At 30.8% G+C, this 13,838-nt stretch overlaps 1 protein-coding gene across 1 annotated transcript in view; it reads left to right on the top strand.

Moving 5' to 3' along the window:
* The window catches only part of LOC134261426 (uncharacterized), a 75,201-nt gene that overhangs the window by 46,948 nt on the left and 14,415 nt on the right, over positions 1-13,838 (top strand). The window lies entirely within an intron of this gene.

Below are 13,838 nucleotides of genomic sequence, written 5' to 3'. Positions count from 1 at the left end.
ACCATCAATTATTCTATTAAATCTTAATAGTTAAAATTTCTCTGTTTTTCAATACATCTGTTAAAAAGTCAAGAGATATGCAAGACAAGTCTAAAAGCGGACACATATTCCCTAAGTCAATACCCATTGTAGACAATGCTTATGAATCTATTCCATTGGAACATTTCAAAGATGAAAACAACATGCAAGACAAAGGAATATATATGGATGCTCCAGAAAATATATACGACAAAGTTTTTGGAAGGAGACCGCATGTTATCATAAAAAATAATGTGTACAGTACGAATGGTGTAATGCACCCAGAACACTTAAAGCCTCATACAGTAAAAAAGAAATTCACATAGAAGTGTCACTCTAGTTTTTAATGACCTGTTAATACCTTACATCTAAACAGACAGTAAAACATTAATGGAACCATTAATTGTCGACCGGGAAATAAATGAAATAAACAATGGATTTAAGTCTTGATCATCAAACCGATTCGATATGATTTTGTGAAAAGACATGCGTCCGAATGATGGATAATTGTGGCTTCAGCATTGAAAGACAGATATTATCTCTTACTTATTTTATATATTTTTTTTTTGTATTTTTTCAGAGAAAATGAAAAAAAAATTTAACCAAAGAAGATGTTTTCGAGTAAAAATTTTGCTGTAAATGAATGCATCATATGAATATCTAATAAAATAGAATGTATGTAAAGAAAGGCTGATATAAAAACATCGACTGTGTATTGATTTACAATTGACTGGGAATAAGTTATCCACCTCCTTCACTTGACAGACTTCAACCAATCGTAAACCAGGATTTCGTCGAAAAATCAACAGAGGTGTGGTAATGGTAAATATCTTAGCAAATACAGATGAATTACACTAGACAAAATTCCTAACGCACCGCCAATGAAAATTTATTTTTAACTTTTAAAAACTTATTTATGAATTGTCTGATATAAAATAATGTTATTCCAGAGTTACACTGTAAGTAAGCATTAAACTGATTAATAACTTAATATTAACTAAAGCTGAACCATTTCAAAAAAACGTTGCAATATTTTTTGCAGGGATAAATTTCTTTTATCTTTGCGTTTGTGTTCTTTATGTCAGAACTTTTTAAAAAACACAGAAAAAATATTCAATTGTATGCGGTGCTTGACTTTGGAAAAGCTTGCTAAAGTAATCAGTATGGTGTCTGCAGGGGATTCCTTTGTTAAATTTTGTAAAATTTAAACAATTAATATGCATGTCCCTTGTAAAAAGTTGTTGATAGATTAACATTCATAGAAGTATTTATTTTAGATAGTCAGGGCATTACATAAGCACAACAAAGCAATTTCTAGATTTTATATAAAACTGGGGTAATCAGAGGTCGGTTGGAATGGCATTATGTAAGCACCTCAAGGCAAGTTCTAGATTTTCCCATAAAATTGGGTTAACGGGAAGTTGGCTGGACTGGGTATGGACAGCAAGACACTGGATTGATTCTGAATTATATGATAGTGGGCATACATGATATGAGCAAAAACAGTGCGGATAATTGTTTTGTTTTTTTTTTTTTTTGCAAGAAGGTCATTAAAATGTCTATCAATTTGTGAATTCTAATACGACTGTTTTGTAAGACACGTTTTGATTGACTAACGCACTGACGTTTGAAGCCGTAAAATGAGCATTAACGAGAGGGAAAGCTTTTCATTGTGACGTCATAATAGACCGACGCAAATACACAATGCCTCGTGACATATTTTTTATAACGAAACTCATCAAAATAAGACGTAAACAATAAACAGAATGCATGGATTTATTATAATGTGAATAACTAATCATCTAATTTATTTGCGACCGTTAATACTGATTTAACGGCATTGTTTACGCGTCGCCGGTAAAACTCAGTTTGTGACTGTTAAATCAGCATTAACGGTCGCAAATACCAAAATTAGGATATAGTAATTCCTTAATTCCACTGTACGAGGGTTGTCCCAAAATTCCGTAGACAAGCGTTGTTTTGTAGGAACCCTATGTCATACATTAATGAAACTTCGTATATAGATTAAACCAACACTATCTAATAAATTTATGGACAAATATGGATTAACTACACAAATTATTCCAATTCAAAAGACACATTTCATTGTCTGGTGTAGGTAGACGGCGCAATACCCAAGAGTTGCGATTGAAATTTAGTACATTATATTTAAAATCCTACGGAAAGTAATTACTACCCCGTATTTTTTTTTAATGGACATGAAAATTCTATATATTGTTCTATAAACTACATTTCTCCAAATTCTGGTGTTAATGCTTTGATAAATATGATTTTTATAACGTTTTATATACATGAGGTTGAAATCCGACTTTCTGAAAAATGGCGGCTGCGTTGGCACAGGCGGCGCACTGGACTATGATCAAGTGTTTTGATCCTGAATTTCACTCTTACAAAAATTTACCAGTCATAACGGTTTGGTAGACTAGGAAACTTTTTCTCATCCTGAGTATTTAAAATGATTAAAACGGTTTCTCTATGTATATGTGAATAACAGTAGCTAAAATAAAAGACGGGGCTAAGAAATGGGCAAGAGTTGCATTGTGCAACTCCCTTAGAGAAAACAGACGAAAGGCCCGTAGAAATGTAGCGTTTTCAAATTATTATTATTTCATACCTGTACATGCATAAACTTTGTTTACATATTTTATTGTTTGATCATATCATAGTAATTAAGATATTTCACATTTATAACTATAACCGTTTCGTTTAATTTAAGAATTTGATTCTGTTAATTGAAATATTTTCTCCAAAATTTGAACTGTTGACATCTGGGGTTTTTTTGACGTTGAAGATTGCTCCGGGTGTTAGAGAATGATATCACTTTAAATGTTATTACTCGAAAAGTTTTCAAGTAAACATCATAAAACTTCGTAATTTATCTGTCAAGAACACGCTTTATCCACCCTGAAAATTTTATAAAGATACATTAATTTCTTTAAAAGATATGAGCTCAGTCTACGAAATTTTGGGACAACCCTTGTATTTGAAAAGAGAGCATATAAGATATATTAGTACCGATTAGGCAAATATTAAATTCACTTACAAGAATAACAAGTGGTGCATTAGCATATTGTGTCAAGTGATCTCTATTTATCAAAGAAAGTAAAACATTCACTAGAGAAAAATTTCAAATACAGAAAAAAAGAAAATTAGCAACTAATTATGTTATTCATTCAAGGCACTATGCCAATTTTTTGGTTTGCTTTCTGATTAACAAGTAGCATTCCTGTATTTGAAGTCTTACATATTCCTTGAAATATGCCACATGTAGAACTCATATCTAACATACAGTTACACTTTGAAATTACGTTTCAAACCATATAATTTTTTTGTTCATATCTTGTAGCATTTAAAATAAATATGTTTTATGATATCAGTTTTCATAAAGGATTCGAAAAGAATATTTTTTGGCTCCAGATAAACTAGTAATATTTATAAAGGATCAAACCATTAATAATAATCAATCAGCACACAGGGTTATCCACGGATTTTTCCGTTATTTGTCGATCATGACAAAGACTGCACGGCGGTTGTGAGCGGTTGACAGGGGCTGCTCACTCCTCCATGGCACCTGATCCCACCTCTGATGTCTTGGGGGTTCCTGTTTGCTCGGCTTCTATTTTATAATGTTTCATTAACATTTGAGCTCGAATACTGTTTGTTATCTCCACACATTTTATGCATAAGTTTTGCAAATAATGTATGCTCTTCGACACTAGCAACACGTCTTTGTTTTCTCGTTTGAGGCGTCTTTACAATACAGATATTCAAATTATTATATGAAACGAAATTGAACATTATTTTCTGTAAAAAAAAAAATAATAATAAAATACAACTTAAATATTAAAAATATTAAAAATCATTAGAAATAATATCACATGAACAGCTGAAAATGTAGATATAAAATATACCCAATCGAGGACAAGTCGAATATGCAAATGATCTTTAAAAAATAACAAACTCGGATTGTGACTGGTGTGATTGCAGAGGAAAAGGACATTTTTAAAGAATGTGCAATGTCATTATGTGATCAAACTTTCAAAAAATCATCATGGCACATATCAGCAACTTTAATTAAGAATAATGTGGGAATGTTTAAATTTAAATCCGATTTAATTCAATTGATCCGAGAAAGGTTTTGTCTGATATGAACTTATAAACAAGGACTTGTAAAATAAATTTCATACTCTTGTTGCAATTTCCTTGCATAACCATGTTTTAGTGGTTTATGATAATTCAACGATATGCGTGTACCATGTTCAAAAAGATGTGTAGAAATTACTAAAATATAAGATGGACTGGTTTGTTTTCTTGTATATGTTAGTGTTTCAGTTACGTAAGTTAAATGTTTTATGATATCATTTTCGTTTAAATAATCTAAGATACGCGTTACTTGCAGATGAAAAGATGTGTTGTTTAAATCATCAATTTTGAAATTTAAGGTTGTGGATATAATGAACTGATTGTATCAAAGAATATATCAGGTATCAGGGGAAGTTTGGTCTCACCAGGTTTCCCTGGTAACTACCCAAACAACGTCAACTACACGTGGATTCTGGATACTGACCACGAGAAAGCAACCGTTAACTTTAAATTTGATGTTTTTGATATTGTTAGATATCATGATTACTGGGGCCCCTGCACTGATTACTTGAAGGTTAGTATCTGTTGGCAAGCTTTGAAAAATTAGTAAGAAATAATTATATGCTGACATAAGAAATAACTTCTGTCAACAACTCTCCGTATGCCATTAATATTTTATTTTACTCTATTGTGTTGATATCGAAAAAAAGTTATAGCAGTTTTTCTTTTATATATGATTTTATAAGACAGCTTTTACCAAAGACTTTTTTTCATATGTGTTTTAATAAAAAAAAAAAATAATAAAAATAAAAATAATAAAATAACATTAATTTTATAATAAGCTGTATATTGCAAATCTTGCTTGGATGGTTACGTATTCATTTATAACTAGAAATTGTCATTTTTATATTTTCTTAATTTTAATGGAAAAAATTATTATTGACATAAATATATATTTTAATAATCTTTTAAAACATAACAACTTGTTAATGAAACTAATGCTTATTCTGAAGCTGATTTCGATACAATGACCTTTTCAGCAAATTCACTTTATTGACGACGGGTTTTTCCATTATTTCCTGATCATGACAAGGAGCACACGGCGGGTGTGATCAGTCAGCAGAGGATGCTTACAGTACCGAGCAGACCCAGCCTGACACCAAAGCAGTCCAAGAAAGCAGTCCCCGGGATTGCTTTGTGACCGCTCAGGGACTGCTGTGGGACTGCTCTGGGACTGCTATAGAAAGCAGTCCCAGCAGTCCCAGCTGTCCCTGGGGATGCTTTCAGGGACTGCTTTGTGCACTCATGTGTGAAAGAGGTTCTGAGTGACACGATAGCTCCGCCCCCTTGTGTATTCTGAATTTGCAGACTCCCTGCTGTTTTGTTTACTTGCAGCAGAGAGGAGTTTAAACTATTTAAAAAGGAAGGATTTCTTATAATCTCTTAATAAATAGAGATTACATGTATTACATGTATAATTATTTGATAATTTCAGGACTTTTTTTTATACACAAAAGTAGTTAAGATTTTAAAAAAAAAAATTAAAATGTTAAATAAGGAAGTCAGGAGAATTTTTTCCCTAAAATAAACTACATGTTCATGAGAAAAAATATCTTAATGTAGGCCTATTTTATTACTTAATGTAATATTCAATACTCAAAATTGGCATTAACTGGCACTATTAAAAATGATATATTACATTTAGATATGTTATTTTTAATTGAAAAATCTACATTTTAACAAGTACACGTATCACGCTAAAAAAATGAAACTCTCTAATAAAACATATCAATTGATTTTATGACCATGAAATAAAATTCTGCCATCATTGATCAGTATTATAAACAATGTAAACAATTATTGGGGAATTTATAAATCAATTAGTTTTTAATCTATAAACAAGTTTTTAAAAGAGTACGAGGGTCATTCAAAAAGTTCGTAGACTTTTGTCCTAACTTTTTTATTTAACGACATATTATATCCAAATTTGGTACAAATATTTTAACAACAGATTAAAATAATTTGAGTAAAAAAAATTGGAATGTATCTTCATATTTATTAAAATTACCAAGGATTTAGAACAGCAAAAATGGGGTCACGGAGCACCGTCAAAATTGAGTAATTTACTAATTTTCACTTTATAGTATTTACAAACATACCTCTAATAAATGGAGCTAAAACGAAATAAAATTTACATGTTTAAATAAAGTATTGCTGTAGTAATTAAAATGAAATCAGGTTATGTAATAAGTCGCTCCATTTAAGGATATCAGTTTCTAAATACATATGGACTTGCTTTAAAAAGGCAAAAACCATGACGTTGGAGGACGTCACGGAGCAGCAAGTGGCAATAAAATTAAAGTTTACATTCGAGAAACGTCGTCTAGAAGCTTAAAATATCTATATAGAAAAATATGTGTATTTGTATTAAATGGAAAATATAATTTTTGAGTGGTAGTGAGTTTGAATCGGACGATGGATTGTCTGCAAAGAAACACGTTAAAGTTAAAAATATTGTCAAAAGAGTTAGGAACGTCATTGAACGTGATGTGTGCTTCATTATTGCAGAATTAATAGAGTCACATGGTAAATTAAAGAATTTGAAAACACTGACATTATAATTTAAGCTATTTTTGTACAATTATTAGCAAACTAGGTGTTAAGTGTTATGGATATGCTTTTTGAATGGAGAAGACGCTACAAAACGTGTTTGAAATTTAAAAAAAAATGAGTATAATATTGACAAACTTTCTCAACGTTGTTTTTAACGTAACAATGTTGGTTAGCCGTGCTTCGTGGTAACAAAACGTTGCTTTAAATTTTGGCTAATATTTAATCAAATGTAATGAAACTTCACACTTCGACAAAATAAATGTTTATATATATGAAAATGTTTTGATCTATAATCTTGTAGTAATCATATGACGATGAGAAGCATTGTCTACGTATTTTTTGAATGACCCTCGTACATTAATTTATTTTAAAAAATAAACAGTTGAAAATACCGGGAATTGTAAACTGTTTCTTTTTCTCTTTCTTTTCTTTTCATTTTTTTTTTTTTTTTTTTTTTTTTTTTTTTTTGCTCGACATGACATGACCAGGCCGATAATGTGTATAAATAAAATGGTATCAACACTTGCGGTTTCAATCGCCTTTGGGCAAAAAATCGATTATGCATGAATTTTGGTACACTTATCAATGTTACACATCATTGAACATGCGGCTCAACAATGACCCTAGATTAAATCTATGTAAAGCCAAAAATTGATAAATGAAACGTGTATAAATTTCTTTCAGGATTAATTAGTTTTCAACATAATCTTAGGATTTCAAACATTTAGAAATACAAAAAATTAAAACTGAGTATTGTAGAGATAGAGAAACTATAAAGAATTGAATTAACATGTCAATAAAAATAATCATATATCAAATTATGTAAATTGGCCTTACTCTATAATTATAAGATCGATTTAAAGCTGATTCTGGTGGAAAATAATCAATTCAAGTTTAATTTTCTGTATAAAAAAATACATGTATGGGAACCAGTATCAATCATAAAAAAAATAAGAAATTGAATTATTAATATACCAGATAATTGTGATTAAATATATAAAATTCATGTTAAGTTTAATTCATTTATGTCGGTGTGAAAGCTTTCTTTCTTCAGTAAATATTATTTCAAATTGTTTCTATGCGCTTACTGGTCATAAATGTAAATGGCCTTCGCATAGTTAGGATTCCTAGCATACTACTCAGAATAAATTTCAGCTGCCTTTTATAGTTCCATTGTTTATTGGAAATCTCATTTCTGAGTTAGGTCCATCCATAATATTAATAAACCCCGCCCACTGGGACTGCTGGGACTGCTCTCTGGGACCGCTTGGACTGCCCTTGGACTGCTGCGGGACTGCTCCGGGACCGCTGTGAGACTGCTCTGGGACTGCTATGTGTCAGATTAGGTCTGGTCGGTACTGTACTCCTCCATGGTACCTGATCCAACCTCTGATGTTTCGGGATCCGTGTTTGCTCTGCTCCTATTTTGAATTGTTTTATAGGCTTTGAGTTCTATTATTGTTCGTTATCTCCACGTCTTTCATTTATAAGATAACAGAAATAGATCCATGCTGTTTTACCGCCATGAACAGATGTGGTAAGAGAGGGCCTTTTTCTTTGTTTCTGAGTGGTAGATTGATAAGGATAACCTTTGTCTCTGATGGACGTCACACAGCAGGAGGGTTTAGTCTAGCATGGATAGGTAAAGTATAAGAAAATAAATTTGTTGTAATTTCTTGACTAATGAATTTTAAAGTATACTCCAATCGATTTTATGAATGATTTTCGATTTCAGTCAGTCGACCAACACCAATGAAGACTACGACACAGACATCAACATCCATCACAACAACACAAAAGACTACTACAAGAACAACAAAACCCCCTGAACTAACTACAATCAACCCCAGAGAAGATACCAAAATCACTACACGAACAATATTTATAGAGATTACAACACGAACAACAAAGATGCGAAGAGAAACGACCTTGAAAACAAAAGCACAGAAATCATCAAATAATATCTATAGCACCAAACAAAGTAACTACTCAAATAAAATTACGTGTCAGTTTTTCTTTAGAAAAATCTTATGACCAATCTTAAAATTTTAAAATTCCTTATCACTCTCTAACATAAGAGTTTTTATTTTCCTTTAATATTAAATGTAAATATTATTTACAATTTTCTTTGATGTTATAGAAAAATAAAGGCTTTATTGATCTATTTAAATGAACATTTCAAGATACTTTTTTAAATTGGGAATCTTTATCTCATTTAAAGGATTTTTGTGAAAAGGATAACTGATTTGTTTACATTTCATTTAACTTTGATTGTCTTCAATAAAACGACAACGATCTGCCAAAACAACAGCGGAACTTTTGCTTTGCCTTGATACTTATATATTATATTTCATTAGCAACAATGAAAATAAATCTAATGACAACACCGAGGGTACTGGCAAAAAAGATAAAAATAATGAAGGAAACAACACCACAGAGCGAAACATTCGATCCCAGTTCAAGGAGTACAAATCAAACAACAATATTAGAAAATAGAAAGATTCCAAAAATCAGCAAAACAACGAGAGTCCAGATTACAGGTACATATTTAAGAATTAAACATCGTTATTCAGCCAAGCTTTGCTGGCATATTTCTAACTGCAGAACGGTAGCTCTCTGCTTGAGAAAATTCGGACAGATAAAGCAGAGAGATACAACTTCATGTGTTGTAAAAACCTTCGAATTTTGCCGCCGATGTTTCGTCGCTCATTTCAGGTTTTATGTCCTGTAGTTTCTGCTTTTCTACAATCTTAGAATGGTATCCGACTTTAATCATGTATTTTACTCAAATAATTGATATTTTTAGTACCTTTCAAGGGTCCATATGTGGTCAGAAACAGCCGTTCTTTAATTTGGAATGTCGGTCTAAGGATTCTTATTTTTACGCCCACTTCCACAAACGGCCCTTCTTTCAGAACCGTTCAAACGTACATACTAAACAATATGGAAAAGGTATTAAATGTATGGTGAAATATCAGATATCACTTATAAAGCTAGGGAAAACATAAAATAAAAGAAATAATACCTGAAGTGAGCGAAAAACAATCAACGGCGTAAATCGAAGGTTTTTAAAACGCATGGATCTGTAGCTCATATTCCATGATTCACGCTAGCGGTTCATGCATGAAAATATTCTGGCTTGTATGAGGTCACGTCTTGTCTTAGCTAGAAAAAAATCAGCAGACCTTACTTATATCTAATCGACTGTATCTCCAATCAATAAATAAATGTTTACAATATGTAATGTCATGATATACAAACTATCACTTCTGTTTGATATTGTAGTAAGTATATGATATATTTACAAGAATTGTTATATTTAAGGGATATATGATTAAGCCTTAAAGATCATATCACCATATAAAATACCGTTTTTATAGAGGTGTTACAGTCAAAGATTCTCTGACAATAAACACAAGTTGAAAAGTTGCTGGGATGCATTGCTTATGAAGGGATTTTTTAAAATATAGGCAATATGGCTTCGGAAAGTCAAATTCATTTTTCAATTCCAAAAATTCAAAATTGAGGTTATATAAGTTATTTTATGTACATAAAATCATATCTGAAATTCAGAAAAGGACAGAAATGAAAGTTATATTTAATATCCTGGGAATATATGTATCTCTTGTTTGTTTGTTTATTCTGAAATATTAAAAAAACATAAAAATATATTTTTCAAATTATTATCGATCCTTTTTGTTTCATTTTGATACAGAGTATGACTGCAAGTATCTACTTTCTGCTGATTCACTTATGATATTTCCACCAAAGTTGAGTAAGAATATACATTTTTATTTCAAATAAATTATGCTATTAAGAAAATATGTCATTTTACGTGCATGTACATCTACCGGGTTTATCCGCGCTCTTATCAGGAATGAGTGAGCGTTTTATGAGGAATATGAAAGGGTGAAAATATCAAGTTTTAAATATTGCATAGAGGGGTACAAGTGCAAAAATGCAATTTTCTAAACCGTTTAGAGGAGTGCATTATGGCAACGCACTTTGAAAAAAATACGCACTTTGAAATATTTTTTTTCAAAGTGTGTCAAAAATAGGACAAAATCAACGCACTTTAAAAAAATATTTCAAAGTGTGTTAAGAGTGTACATAAACATTTTTTACCTTGAGGACATAGAACGCACTTTGAAAAAAATATGTTTCAAAACAAAAGAAACCCTCTATACTTAGATTTTAGTAATTGAGAGAATCAATTTGTATAAATTATGTCTTTCGAAAACATTTTCATTTACATGTATTCATTAAACCTCATTAGGAACAAAGGGAAGACGAGCAAATGGTCTCACAGCTCAATTCTTTTTTTCTTAAACATTGTACATAGCAGTCGGTATCAAATTGAAAGTGGGCAACCCCCTCAAAGATAAGGCCAGATTTTCAATCCCTATATATCTTTGCAAAATATTTGGATACCTAAGACCCCCTTTGCGATACCGAAACCTATGCTACACCAAAATCTATGTATTTGCATAACTGGTATGACGTTGAAAACTTTCAATGAATTTTAGTTTACATATAAATGCATGCAAACTGCAAAACTTAAGTAAAACATTCAGTGGAGATAGAATTTTCAAAGAATGGAAAAATCAAAATCACTCACTTTCATATCCTGATTTGACCTCATCACCAAAGATTTATCAAACAGGTTCAATTATTTATCATACCTAAGATTTGCAAGAATATTGACCAAGCTAAATATACATATCTTTTTTCAAAGTGCGTTAATATGGTCAATATTGAAGGCTTTTGAAATAAACTTTTACTTTTTCAAACTGCGTTGATTTGGTCCCAAAATAAACGCACTTTGACAGAAATTTTCAAAGTGCGTAATTTTTCAAAGTGCGTTGTAACAGTAACATATAGCTTACGTTCTTTGGTTTTAGAAAATGTTTATTTTTCAAATGATAAAAAAATGTTTATCGGTATATTTGTAATCCTTTACCTGAATGATATGATTAACGATTTCAACTGACTTCATCTCTCAAGAATGTCAAGTAAAGACATCATTAAATATATTTCATATTTTTACGAGTAGTGTTAGAGACCTTGCTTAGCTCTCATGAAGATTGAACTTTTGTTTTTATTCAATAAAGATTTGAATAAGTACAAATCTTTATTGCTATGAATAATGTACTGCTTACCTCGAATTATGTGAAAAGTTCTATTTATGAATCTAGTGATGCTTATACCATAACATTTGTTCTAGCTGAGTCTCAAATGGTTATCACATACAAATTGTTTCTAATTTCTTTAATACCTTCGAAAACTTCAAAACGTTTATTTCCTAGAATAAAAGATTTCTGCTTTAGGAAGACACAAGAAGATCTGAAAGTATTAAATGTTGTTGCCATTCTGCGAAGAAAAGAAACAATGTTCATATATTTGCCATTGGGTTTATGCTATAAGAAGAACTGAAACGATATAATACTTAAAGATCTAGATAAACATTCGATCTATATTTAAGACTTCCAAGTCCTCGATCTGTGTTTAGAACAGAAAGGATTCAGCAACCAGGCTGATGGAAAAAGAACGAATCGTAGTGTTTTCTTCAGTCAAATATACTTGTATTTCTCTACTACTCCCCTACTTTGATATTTCACTACATATGGTTACTTTCTTACGGAGAATCACTTTCACTCAACCTCTCCACTTTAATGTCTTGTCTGTTTTTTTTTTCTATTTCTTTTCAGTCTTTGCGAATCCATTTTAAGTTAGGGAATACGACCTTTAGTATTATTATTCACGTTTAAAGAAACATTCCAATCTAGAATTCTGCTGAAATACAGATGGATATATATATTCTAGATTTATGCTGAAATACAGATGAATAGATATTATGATCTAGATTTATGCTGAAATACAGATGGATTGACATATTCTAGATTTATGCTGAAATACAGATGAATAGATATTATGATCTAGATTTATGCTGAAATACAGATGGATTGATATTATAATCTAGAATTCTGCTGATATACAGATGAATAGATATTATGATCTAGATGTATGCTGAAATACAGATGGATAGATATTATAATCTAGATTTATGCATACTTTCAGATGGATATATATTCATTCTTCAATTGATATTGAATGGACTGTTCATAATTACAATAGCTTTACTAGGATTTAAATTAAAGAATATCATGTGAGCATTGGATAAAACGCATGCTGAAATTGTAATATAAAAGTAATACATGTAGTTAATAAAGTCAAATTTCGATAAAACATTTAATAGCTCTCTGATTTAAATTGAAACAAAATTATTTTACTGGAACACTGTAGACTCAAAGAAGGTTTAAAAATGTCAAGTAAATGTAAAGTACTTGTTTCATTTATTATACCATTTGTGATTTTTACATGTAAACCCTACCAGTAGAGATGTTTCTTGAAATAATAGAAAAAAATCAATATTTTTTTTAGCCGTCAACGACGGGAATCCCCGCACATATACACAAGTGCCATAGAAACACAAAGTCAGGAAAGTGGACATTACCTTAAATTCCCAGGAAGCGTTTTGCAGAAAGAAGAAAAAGTCGCAACCGTTGAGGAGTCTTCGGTGGATTATGTTGAACCCATTCCTGTTTATGTTGACGTTATTTAATACATATGTAAATACCATGCCTGATAACAGATTTTCCCTCCTCTGATATTCTTTTTTGTATGTGTAATTCATATTCATTCCTTAATTATAAAGTTTTATTTATGTTGAACCCATTCCTTTTTATGTTAACGTGATTTAATCCTTGAATTAATACCATGTATGATCATGGATTTTTTCCCTCGTGGATATTCTATTTTGAATGTTTATTTCATATTCATTCCTTAATTATCATGTTTTATTTGACTATGGTTGTATATATCGTCTTAAGCGCCATCTCACTTGATCCTTAAAATAACGCAATAAGTCTGGTTCTTTTTTACACTCCAGTCAAGTTATTGACAAATAAATTGATTAAACAATTCAAGATTTTTTAAAACTCAGCATTTAATTAATTTCAGAATACTTATGATGATTTGCAAACAAATACAACTTGGCATTGTGTTTGAATTTTGAACGATAAATTCATACAAGTAAATAGTTA

Source organism: Saccostrea cucullata, unplaced genomic scaffold (genome assembly GCF_032062105.1).
Source record: "Saccostrea cucullata isolate Sc308-1 unplaced genomic scaffold, CSIRO_AGI_Scuc_v1 ctg4570, whole genome shotgun sequence".
Classification (NCBI taxonomy): Eukaryota; Metazoa; Mollusca; class Bivalvia; order Ostreida; family Ostreidae; genus Saccostrea; species Saccostrea cuccullata.
This window is presented reverse-complemented; position numbering and strand designations above follow the sequence as displayed.